Genomic DNA, 12,777 nt, shown 5'->3' on the forward strand with positions numbered 1-12,777 from the left:
AATTAGAAAATGTGTATGCCAGGGCTGTATTCTTTCATCATACTTATTCAATCTGTATACTGAGTAAATAATCTGAGAAACTGGATTATATGAAGAAATGTGGCGTCAGGATTGGAGAAAGACTCATTAACAACCTGCAATATGCAGATGATACCACCTTGCTTGCTGAAAGCTTACTGGTGAAGATCAAAGACCACAGCCTTCAGTATGGCTTGCATCTCAGTGTAAAGAAAACAAAAATCCTCACAACTGGACCAAAAAAATCAAGATAAATGGAGAAAAGACCGAAGTTGTCAAATACTTCATTTTGCTTATATTCACCATCTGCATTCATGGAAGCAGCAGTCAAGAAATCTAACAACATATTGCATTAGGCAAATCTGCTGCACAAGACCTCTTTAAAGTGTTCAAGAACAAAGGTGTCAGTTTGAGGACTAAGGTGTGACTAACTCCAACCATCATATTTTCCAAAACCTCATATGCATGTGAAAATTGAACGGTGAATAAGGAAGACCATAGAAGAGTTCATGCATTTGAGCTGTGGTGTTGGAAAAGAATCCTAAAAGTACCATTGACTGCCAGAAGAATAAACAAATCTATTGTGGAAGAAATATAGCCAGAATGCTCCTTACAAGCCATAATTGTCAAACTTCATTTCTCATACTTTGGACATATTATTAGGAGGGACCCATCCCTGGAGAAGGACATTATACTTGGTAAAGTGAAGTATCAGCAAGAAAGAGGAAGACTCCCAATGAGATAGACTGGCACAGTGGTGACAGCAATGGGCTCACGTGTGACAAGGATTGTGGGGTTGGCGCAGGACCGGCAGTGTTTCATTCTGTTGTGTATAGGGTCACTGTGAGTCGCCACCAACTTGATGGCACCTAACAACAAAAGGAGCTCTGATAGCGTAGTGGTTATGAATTAGGCTGCTAATCTCAAGGTCAGCAGTTTGAAACTACCAGCTGTTACGCAGGAGAAAGATGAGTCTTTCTGCTCCCGTAAAGATTTACAGCCCCGGAAACCCTGTACAGGGTTGCTGAGTCGGAACCGACTCCACGGCACATAACAACAACAACAAAGACAACTTTGGATATAAAAGTCATTTCACGTAAATTCACAGTACCTCAACAATCCACTGCCATTAAGTAGGTGCTGACTTATGGTGTATAGGAATGCTGAGATTATAAATTTTTATGAGAGCTGATAGCCTCATCTTTCTCCAGAGGAGCAGTTGACAGGTTTGAACTGCCGACCTTGTGGATAGCAGGCCATTGCCTAGCCCACAGGACCATTAGGTCTCCTTTAAAACATATGGAATACAACATACTCATTTCAAAAGAATAAGATAGTACACATGTGTTGTTGTTGTTTAGTGCTTTGAATCATGGTGACTCTGTATAGGGTTTCTGAGAAGCGGCTGGTGAGTTTGAATGTCCGACTTTGCAGTTAGCAGTTCAGTGTTAATCCTACAGTGCTGCCCCAGGACTCCAGTACATATATGCTGTTGTTTAGTGCCAGTGAGTTGGCTCCTAAGGTTTCCTAGGAGCGCCTGGCAAGCTTGAACCACCCACCCTGCAGTTTAGACCAACCTTGCAGTCCAGCACATCAGTTCACAGTGTCACACCAGGACTTATATAGAGCTACCTTATTCTTTTGAAATGAATGTGTTGTATTCCATAGTATGTTGTTATGTGCTGCTGAGTCTGTTCCAACTCAAAGTGACCCTGTATAGGGTTTCTGAGAGCAGTCGGTGGGTTTGAACTACTGATCTTGCTGGTCCAGTGTTTATCCTATGGCACCACACCAGGGCCCATTCCATAGTATAGAAGTTTCATAATGTGTGAGGGGACTTGAAAAAGTTAATGGAAAATTTCCATTCTCCTTTACAGATGGACATTTAGGTTGTTTTTCTTCTTTTGCTGCTATTATATTAAAGTTTCAGTGACTGTCACTGTATGTTTATTTTTTTTAATCTATGTATTGATGTGAGCATTTCTGTAGAGTGTTATTTTTGTTAAGTGCCATCAAGTTGGTTTCAAGTCATAGCAACCCTGTATAGGATTTCCAAGGAGCCGCTGGTGGGTTTGACCTGCCGACCTTGTGGTTAGCAGTCTGGTGCTTATCCTACAGTGTCACACCAGAACTCCTGTATTATATAAGAGATAGAATATGTGTTATTTAAGTATCAGAAATACTCAGAGGTTATCTGTAGAATAGATACTAAAAAATGGAACCCTGGAGTCAAAAGATTATTTATATTTCATACTGGCTTATATTACCAAGTAGTTTTAAAAATATGGCTGTACCAATTTATATTTTATTCCAACAGTGTTTGAGAACATCATTTCCTTAGATCTTTGTTAGTCTTCAAAAAGTTTTCATTACGGTGGATAAAAGTGATCTCCTAAATTCCTTCTGCCATCGAGTCAATTCTGACTCACAGCGACCCTGTATAGGGTTTCTGAGGCTGTAAATCTTTACAGGAGCAGAAAGCCTCATCTTTCTTCCACGGAGCAGCTGGTGAGTTTGAAGTACTGACCTTGTTTTTAGAAATCCAGTACTTATCCTATAGCACCATCCGGTTAAAAATTGTATCTTATTATTTTTTATAGATGTTTTTGGTCATTGGCATTTTATCCTAGTGAATTTCTTATTCATGTTTTTAATCTGTTTTCTATTATTTCTTTAAAAATACATTTTCTTAGTCATTTGCAGTGGTGTTATTGCGAAGTGTCATCGAATGGCCTCCGATTCATATTGTATAGGGTTTCCAAAGAGCAGCTGGTGGGTTAAACCATTGAACTTGCAGTTAGTAGCCCAGTGCTTATTCTATAGCACTACATAAGGTTCTGAAATCTTTGGTATATAAGTTGCAGATATTTTTTTCCTGGTTTTCTCCTTTTGCTTAAGGTTGTCTTTTTCTGCACAGCATTTGAAATTTGAATGCAGTTGAATCTGTCATTTTTTTTCTCTTCTTGATTTTTAAATTTCAATCATCCTTATGAAATTCTTCTCAAGGTTTAAAATGTTTTGTTGTTTGTGTTTTAGTTATTTAACGTTAAGGTGTTTTTCTTATCTGGAAGAATGAGTCCACGTCCCCTCCCCACAAAATTCTTAGCTATTCTTCTACAATTATTCTTCTGGAAGCTATTTCTTTTAGAACATGGTGGTGATTATATCAGTTGCAGTATACTTGGAGTGAAAATTGAAGAGTATTTCATCCTGGCCAAGAACTTATACTCCCAGGTTTCTGAGCTTGGCAAATGCATCATATCATAATATTTATATTAATAACAGAATAGTCTATGGGAAGAATGAGTTTTCCCTCAGTCTGCTAATTCACACCTTCTTAAGACATTTTCCCTCACTCAAATAGTCCTAACCCTGAAATCTTATATAAGAATACTAAAGGTACCATGGACTGTCAAAAGAACAAAGAAATTCGTGTTGGAAGAAGTACAATCAGAATATTCCTTAGAAGCCACGATGGCCAGACTTTATCTCTCGTACTTTGGACATATTATCAGAAGGGACCATTCCCTGGAGAAGGACAGCATGCTTAGTAAAGTGGAGGGACATCAAAAAAGAGGGAGACTCCCAACAAGATGGATGGGCACAGTGGCAGCACACTGGGCTCAAGTGTAGCAGCCATTGTGAAGATGGTGCGGGACTGGGCAGTGCTTCATTCTGCTGTACATAGGGTTGCCATGACCCAGAACTGCCTTGATGGCATCTAACAGCAACATCTATTACTGCATAACAGATTATCTGAAACCTTAATACATTAAAACAGCAAACATTTCATAGTTCTGTGCTCAGGAATTTGGGTGGCGCTCAGCTGGGTAATTCTTTTACTACACATGACGTGAAATGGGCTCACCCAGGGGTATTTTGGTGGGTCTGCAGCACCCAAAATGACTTCGCTCATATCATTGCTGAGAGTGACTGGAAGGCTGTGTCCAGCTACTCTGTTTTCCCTCTGCACATGGTCTCTCTAGCAAGGTAGTCAGAATCTTACATGGGGGCTCAAGGCTCCAAGAGCAAGCATCCCAAGAGCTACCAAGTGGAGGCTGACATTTTTAAGTCCTAGATCCCCCAACTGGTGCAACATTACACTCCTCCCGTCTTCTATTGGTTAAAACAGTCACAGACCCTGCCTAAATTTGGAGGGACTAATCCTCTGTGGGAAGGAGCTCTGGTAGCGTAGTGGTTACGAATCGGGCTGCGAACCTTAAGGTCAGCGGTTCGAAACTACCAGCCGCTCCGCGGGAGAAAGATGAGGCTTTCTACTCCCGTAAGGATTTACACCCTCGGAAACCCTGTACAGGGTCGCTATGGGTCGGAACCGACTCAACGGCACTTAACAACAACAACAACAACAATCCTCTGTGGGAAGAGAGTCCAAGAATTTATGGTCATCTTTATTTGGCTACAGGTTTTGTCTGCTAAATTCTTTGAGGATTTGGACATGGAGCAAAGTGTCTAATGATTATTTTGGGTGTGCTTTCATAATATATAAAACCTAAAGTCAGAGCCATGTGAAGCTTTTGTCATTGTTGCATAAACTCCATAGATGTTCATATGCAATATTTGTGAGTGTATGTGGTGGTGATGTGGAGGAATTTCAATTCAAGGAACCTGATCCTTGGAAATAATTGGATAGCCAACCATGACTAGTGACTGGTCATTAGTTGGTTGCTTAAGCAGACGTAACTTGTGGTTTTCAGGGTACTTGTCAAGTGGAATTCAGTTGGCTGGAGCACAGTGTTTGATGGGACAGAAACCACCTACAGCTCTGGCCCCTGTTAGCCTTTCTGCCATTACACATCTGGGTACCAAGTGACAATATGGATGACCATTTTTATGAAAAACAAGCCCAAGTCCTTCTGAAGTTGGAGTTGTGATGTCATTTTAGTGTATAAGAGTCACTAGGTACATATTGTGGGTGTGTGAGTGTCTTGTTCATACTCTACTAGAAAACTGAGTTTAAATGAAATGTTTTGCAAGTAGTTCTGTGTGTCTTAGGAAAATGAAGATTGGGAAAGTATTTATTTCAATCTTTTTCATTCTCACTCATACAAAGATGATATAATTTTTCTCCCACTTATAAAAAACTTGGTGATTCACCAGGTCTTTTATTTTAGGTTGATCACAACATCCCCTGCTTTTCTCTTAACCACTGACTTACAAAGTCATGTGCACATATACCAGGCAACAGAATTCTCAGAAACAGATGGTGAATTGTGCCTTTAACCTGAGTTAAGTGAGTCAAAAAATTTCTTTCCAGCCTTACCTTTCTCATATTATAATAGGGGATGTAACATAACATAATATTGGACTCCTGGTATGGTGCTATAGGATCAGCACTGGACTGCGAACCACAAGGTCAGGGAATCAAACCCATCGGGTGCTATACAGGGTCTCTATGATGCGGAACCTACTGGATGGCATTTAATAACAACAACAATATAGGATTTAATGTATATCTGTGGTATACACGGTGTAAGGACTGTAAACCTTTCAATCTTGTTTTAGCTTAGGCTATTCACCTCCCACCTCTCCCAGATGCCTTTGAAGTGAGAAGGCAAGACCCTTTGCATCACAAATGGGAGGAATGATTTGTCTTAGCCAAGCTTGGAAAGGCTCTCTTGTCTGTGTCACTGATGTCTAGCCCTGCTGTGTCTCATAGTAAGTATTCAATAAATATTTATTGAGTGAATGGCACAGGCAGTTATTTGAATGTACTGGTCTCCTATTTCCAGTCTTTTGTTTGCCCTATTGAACCCTATTGTCTCAGAACATACTGTGATAATAGACTAGTCTCACTTTTTGAGGAAATGTGAATGTTCTGTTCTTGCAACATAGCAAGGGGATGTTGTAATTGCTGTAGGCAGTGCCCTTTGAAGCCCTTTCTGACATGCAGAAACTTGAAAGCAAAAATCAAAGAAGTGATTGCCTCCTGTAATTACTTCTGTAGCCTTGTTGTTGAGAGAGTGAGATGCACATGGATCACCCTTATTTTTCCCAGCACAAAGGCCCCTCCAAGAGATTGTGATGGTGGGGGCAAAGTGGGGGGTGTAGAACAGATCTAACTACCCACACTAAGGATTGTGTCTGTGAGCCCACCCTATCAGCCTTGGCCAATGATAATGCTGCCTTCACTTTAAACTCTGCTTAGGATCTTCTGTGTAGGGAATGCACTGAGTGAATGTGAGTCTCTATGCTTCAAAGACCAAGGGGGCCAATAAGCTCATGAAAAGATGCTTACTGTCACCAGTTATTAGGGAAATGAATCAAAACCTTAATGAGATAACCACTTAATCCTCACTGTTGTTGTTGTTAACTGCCATTGAGTCGATTCCGACTCGTAGTGACCCTGTATAGGGTTTCCAAGGAACAGCTGGTGGGTTTGAATTGCTGACCTTGTGGTTTGCGGTCCAGTATTGACCCTACAGTGCCACACTAGGGGTCCACTAGGATGGCTATTATCAGCAAAATGAAAAGTGACAAGTGTTGGTAGAGATGGAGAAACTGGATCCCTTATCCATTGCTGGTGGGACTATTCATTCAATGGTTCTGCCACTGTGGAAAGCAGTTTGGTTCTTCCTCAAAAAGTTAAACATAGAATTACCATATGATCCAGGAACACAAACAGATACTTGTATACCAGTGTTCTTTGCAGTATTGTTCACAATAGCCAAAGGTGGAAACAATCCAACTGTCCATCAACAAATGAATGGATAAACAAAATGTGGTACAGACATACAACAGAATAGTATTCATCCAAAACGGAAATGAAGTTCTGATATGGATGAACCTTGAAAATTGCTGTTATTTAGTGCCGTCAAGTCGGTTCTGACTCATAGGGATTCTGTATAGGGTTTCCAAGGAGCAACTGTTATGCTAAGTGAAATAAGCCAGACACAAAAGGATATGATCTCATTTATATAAAATATCCAGAATAAACAAATGCAAAATAAAAAATAAGTTACAAACAGTCCCAGGTTACAAACGAGATGTGTGCCTAACTGTGTCTTTAAGAATTTGTAGGTATGTTGCAAGAAAAGGCATGAACCCCTTTCAATGATCTAAAAGCTGCAAGTGCAGTGAGTGAAGGAACTTGTGATGAGGAATTTGTTGCAAATAGGAGCTGATTTAAAATGAAGGCAAATTTCCCTAACACAAATGGAATCCTGGTATGGAACTGTAGAAACTGGATTATATGAAGAACGTGATATCAGGATTGAAGGCAAATTCATTAACAACCTATGATATGCAGATGATACAAATCTTGCTTGCTGAAAGCGAAGGGGACTTAAAATACTTATTGCTAAAGATCAAAGACCACAACCTTCAGCATGGGTTGTACCTCAAAACTCCTCACAACTGGACCAATAAATACCATCATGATACTGGAGAAAAGATCGAAATTGTCAAAAGATTTCATTTTGCTTGTATCAGCACTCTTGGACGCAAGATTTCAAGCAAAGTATTTCATTAGGCAAATCTGCTGCACAAGACCTCTTTAAAATGTTGAAGAGCAAAGATATCAGTTTGAGGACTAAGGTGTGCTTGATACAAGCCATGGTATTTCTAATAGCCTCATGTGCATGTGAAAGTGGGACATTGCATAGCAGAAGCCATAGAAGAATTTATGTATTTGAGTTATGGTGTTGGAGGAGGAGAATATTAAAAGTACCATGGACTGCCAGAAGAACAAACAAATCTGTGCCAGATGAAATACAGACAGAGTGCTCCTTAGAAGCCAGTATGGTCAGACTTTGTCTCTCATACTTTGGACACATTAATAGGAAGAACCAGTCTCTGGAGAAGGACATCATTGGTACAGGGGCAGCAGCAATGGGCTCAAGTGTAACAATTGTGAGGAGGCTGCAGGACTGGGTAGTGTTTCGTTCTGTTGTGAGTTGTGTGTTGTTACGAGTAGGGCACCTAATAACAAAACAACAACAAAAATTCGGAAAATCCTGCTGAATATTTGCCTGGTGCATCCGTTTTTCTGTGAGGACCACTGTGTTAACTACCTACTCTGCAGGTTAGAAATCTTTTCAAGTAATTTCTGTTAGCCAGGGAAATGACTCCTAACTGTAATTTTGGGACCATGTTTACAGACAAATTGTTTTTTAGTTCTGGTTGCACTTAAGCTGGTGAGTACCCCCAATGCCTTTTATATAGCGGGGATTTTCTGTCTGCATACCTGCAAATGTACATGAATACATTTAAAGGAGCCATCTATGATATGTGATGTCACATGGTATTTTATTTTCTTAACCACTATGGAATGGAGTACTGGTGCGGTGCTGTTGGATAAAGCATTGGACCTAAAGGTTGGTTTGAACCACAAGGTCAGTGGTTTAAATTCACAAGCTGCTCCTTGGAATCCCTATCCAGGGTTGCTATGAGTTGGAACCGACTCAACAATACTTAACAACAACAAAAACATCGAATGGCAAGACCTGACCTTGACAGCTGGGTATCTGCTTTATGCAAGAGTAGTAAATATGACCCCATTGTCCTCTCATAGAAATTGACATTCTTGGTTTCTTAATTACAAGCATGGCAACAATAGTGAGGTTGGCCCAGGACTGGGCAGTGTTTCATTCTGCTGTGCATAAGGTAGCTATGAGTTGGTACTGACTCGATGGCACCTAACAACAACAACAACAAGTTATTTGATTGTAAAATGAGGTAGAAATATTGCAGAATATTTTATAACTTAAAAATGAAGTCTCTATGGAAGGAGTAGCTCAAAAGAGGGAACAAGTCTTTACAGCAAGAGTAGACAGGGATGGGCAACTTGGGCTACCCAAAATGGGGTGGGGGAGGGGGTGCTAAAAAGGCAAGAAGTGACTGGCTTACAAGCTTTCAAGAAGGAACCTAGATCCAGAGGGCCTGGAGGAAGGTAGAATCTCCAGTGAGTAGTATTCAATCTGACTAGGCAGGAGCTGATGCAATGAAATACAGATGGGTCTCTTGTGATACAATAGTGAATAATTGTTATCAGGACTGTTTGTGAGGGTCGGAAATGTAAAGGTAGATGTTTTATAGCAAGGAGGGGAGTGATTAACTTTTCAGTCTAGGAGCGGAGGTCCCTAGGACCATCAAGGGAGAATAGCAGAGAGAGGGACCCTACCCAGAGAAGCAATGATGCCTGAAATGGAGGCAGAGATGATGACGTGGAGTGATGGAGCAGCTGGAGACTTCAGATCCAGAGAGGGAGAGTGACTGTGTGCTGAAGACCTGCGGGGCACAGGGAAGGATTGCATGGAGGGAATTGTAACCACGGCAGTGAGACGATATATGATAGAATGAATGTAAAACTAATGTTCTCCCATGTAAACTATCACATAATTCACAATAAAACATTAAAAAAACAAACAAAAAACGAAGTCTCTCGCTGTACTTCTGTATTTTTTGTTTCTAATTTTATCTTTCTTGCTTTACTTTGTCATTTCAAAAACAATAAGAATCGAATGAGGCACTGCAGAGAGTTTACATTTAGTTTGGAAGCTGACCAAAGTGAAAATTTATTTGTCTTCCCACTTCCCACTTAATCTAATTGGGTTTAGTGATCCAGATCTATCGGTTCTTATTGAAGGGAAGCTGGAAATAAACCGGAATAAATGGCTGTTTGTCAGGCCCTGATGAAACCTGATACCTACCAATCAGGCCTGAAACCACCTAGATTTCCAGTATCAGAAAAATCATTAGACACTGGCCAACTGTTTCAAATCAATTTAGACAAATATTCTCATGGATAGAAGGCTATGGTACAATTCTGTTAGAAGATGCTCCTACCAGGTAGATTAAAGAAGACTTACAAGGTTTCCTGTTGTCTGAGGAATTTGTGACAATTCTCCCACCTTTCTTTCCTGTTGCCCAGGTTTGTTTGAGGTTCTCTGATTCATTGAACAAGCTCTCTCTAAAGATGTGCCTAAGGCCATATGTATTTTAAAGTCCATCTCTCTTCCCCTCCTCACCCCTGCAGTGACATTGTAGGCATGGGCCCATGAGTGTACAACCAATGCTGCCCAAACTGTGTGTCTTCCTCTCCTTTCTAGAAAGGCGTCAGGCCACTATAGCAGAATTGCTGATGTGGGCTAGAAAACTGGTTGAGCATGTGTGGAACTGAAATAGGACTGGCCTGTAGGCTAAGCACTGGATGACTAACCACAAGGTTGGTGGTTCAAACCCACAAGTCACTCCTTGGAAACCCTATACAGGGTCACTATGAGTCAGAACTGACTGGATGGCACTTAACAACAACAAGGAGTGCCCGAATGCAAGCTGGGTAGAAGACAGAATTTGCATTTGCAGCACATCCTTGCTGTTCTTCCAGAGGCCTGCTCCACTTATGACTGTCCTGAGTGACCTTGTCTTCCAGTGCCCCAGGCCATACCCTGTGTGTTAGGCCATTTTTGTTCTCTTCTGGTTTGCACAAGCCCGTTCCTATGTCTAGAAAAACCTTGCTAATAGGATAGTAAGCTCAGGGATGGTTCCAGTGGCCTGTGAGATAATACCACAGAGAACCACAGAACCCTGAGACTCATTGAAGGTGCAACTTAGCATGGAGATGCACTTCAAAGCTGGCCTCCAGGGTTGCTCACCTTAATGCTGAACTTCTTTGAGCTGGTTATTTCACCTCTCTGAACTTCAAGTTCCTCTTCTGTCAAATGAGCCTAGTAATCTTTCCTTCCTGGGTTTGGGCTATGTCTTTCCTGAGAGACGCAGGTAAAATGCAAGGCCTGAGACCCAACATACAGCACTCATTGGAATTCTCACCTTCCATGGGGGAGCCTCTGATTCAACTCCCAGCCACCACTCTCTGTCAGTGGAAGCTTACTACTTGTTGCTTATGCTGCTGAGCAGGTTTCAGCAGAGATTTTAGACTAAGACTAGAAAGGCCCAGTGATATACTTGTGAAAATCAGCGAAAACCCTAGGAATTACAATAGTCCACAACTGATCATGAGGACGAGATAGGATTGAGTATCATTGCATTCCACTGTGCATGCATTGCCATGAGTAGGGGACCAACTCTCTGGCACCAGGCAACAACAATAACAAGGGAATAAGATCCTCCCTGAGTCCTACACATACACTAAGAAAAGGGTTGGGGAGGGAGTGAAGGGAATCTAGAAATCATCTCATCGAACTATTTTGAGAACATACTAGCTTTAACCTAGGAAAGTGATTTCAGATGAACTGAGAGAAAGACATGTAACTGAGCCTTTGATTCCAAACTATGGACCAGCCTGGGTCCAAGTCAGACCTTTACTACACTCTGTGCTAGTGACATGTGACTACACACCATGGATCTGAGTACCCAACATCTTCCTGCAAAGACCTACTTCCCTCAGCTATACACCCAGGCACCTGGACCTCGAATCATTTTTCAGATTGGGAAGCCTGATCTTTTAAAAATACTCCTTTTAAGAATAGACTGGGCTTGTTTTGTATTGTTTCCCCTCTCCTGACAGGGCCTCTCTTCCTCTCTTCACGCCCACCTCCTGGCCACCCTCTCATCCCAGCAGCTGCAGAGAAGGTTTCTCTCCAGCTGTCCATCAGATCTTCAAAAGCCAGCCAGAATGTAATTGTAATCTATTTTCACTCCTCAATAGTAGTGTGGGAAACACACACACGCACTGCTCAAAATTGCAAGGAGACAGGAGCCAAAGCTGCCTCGTGACTCACACAGAGCCTTGTGTGGATAATTACTGCCATTCATTACTGGCCCAGGGAAGAAAACAAGGGTTCGATTGGGTTTTAGTGAACCAGAAGCCAGGCGGGTAAGAGAGAGGAGGGGGATGTGCTCCTTCCTTATTGCCAGCCCCGACTCACATACCATTTCCAGAAAAACAACACCCTACTGGCCATTCTCCTCCAGCCCACATCTTTTATTATGCTTATTTAAAGTGCAGTTTAGAACTGGTACTGTTGCCAAATTCTATCAAGTACCCCTCCCCAAAAGGCCTGGATATCTTTGAAACAGGACCTGATTCACTTGGTTCCCTGGGTGAGGGCTAATTGGGCTCTATTTCTTTCATGTGTCTCTTCAGCCAACAGTTATCATGAGTTGCCATTTGTAAGGCCACAGGGTAGATTTTGGGGCAATGTTGAAGTCCTTCTCCTCCCAATGATTTGTGCCTCCGTGTTGACATCTCTTACAACCAAGCTAGCGTGCCATTTGCTGGCTTAACCTACTCAAACCGTTTTCTCTCTCCTCAGAATTCCCTGGGAATCTTAGTTGTGCTACTGTGCCTTATTGCCTTTTATTAGATCTTTAACTTGTTGAGGATAGAGACTATCTATAGCCCAGAGAGAGGGAGTCTATAAAAAATACATTAATGTCAGCTCAGCACAGAGTTTTATATACTGTTAGTAGGTACTCAATTAAACAGTACTGAATATATGAATGAATGAAGGAAGGAAGGCAATAATGAACAAATGACTTTCAAGAAAGCAACAATGCCTTTTAAACTAAAATTTTCTGGGATTGCTATAGAGAGTTCTAGAGAAGGCAAATCCTAGTAGAAGCATAAGATTTGGGTTATTTAATGTTGTTGTTGTTGTTGTTAAGTGCCGTCGAGTCGGATCCGACCCATAGCGACCCTGTACAGGGTTTCCGAGTTATTTAATAGAGGTGGGAAATTCTTCTAGATGGGAGTGCTGGAAGGAAAAATATCTTGTGCTAGGAATAAGTCTCTGGAACTACATTATATGTTGTTGTTGTTGTTAAGTGCCATCGAGTCGG

Source organism: Chrysochloris asiatica, unplaced genomic scaffold, assembly GCF_000296735.1.
Source record: "Chrysochloris asiatica unplaced genomic scaffold, ChrAsi1.0 scaffold00094, whole genome shotgun sequence".
In the NCBI taxonomy this organism is placed as follows: domain Eukaryota; kingdom Metazoa; phylum Chordata; class Mammalia; order Afrosoricida; family Chrysochloridae; genus Chrysochloris; species Chrysochloris asiatica.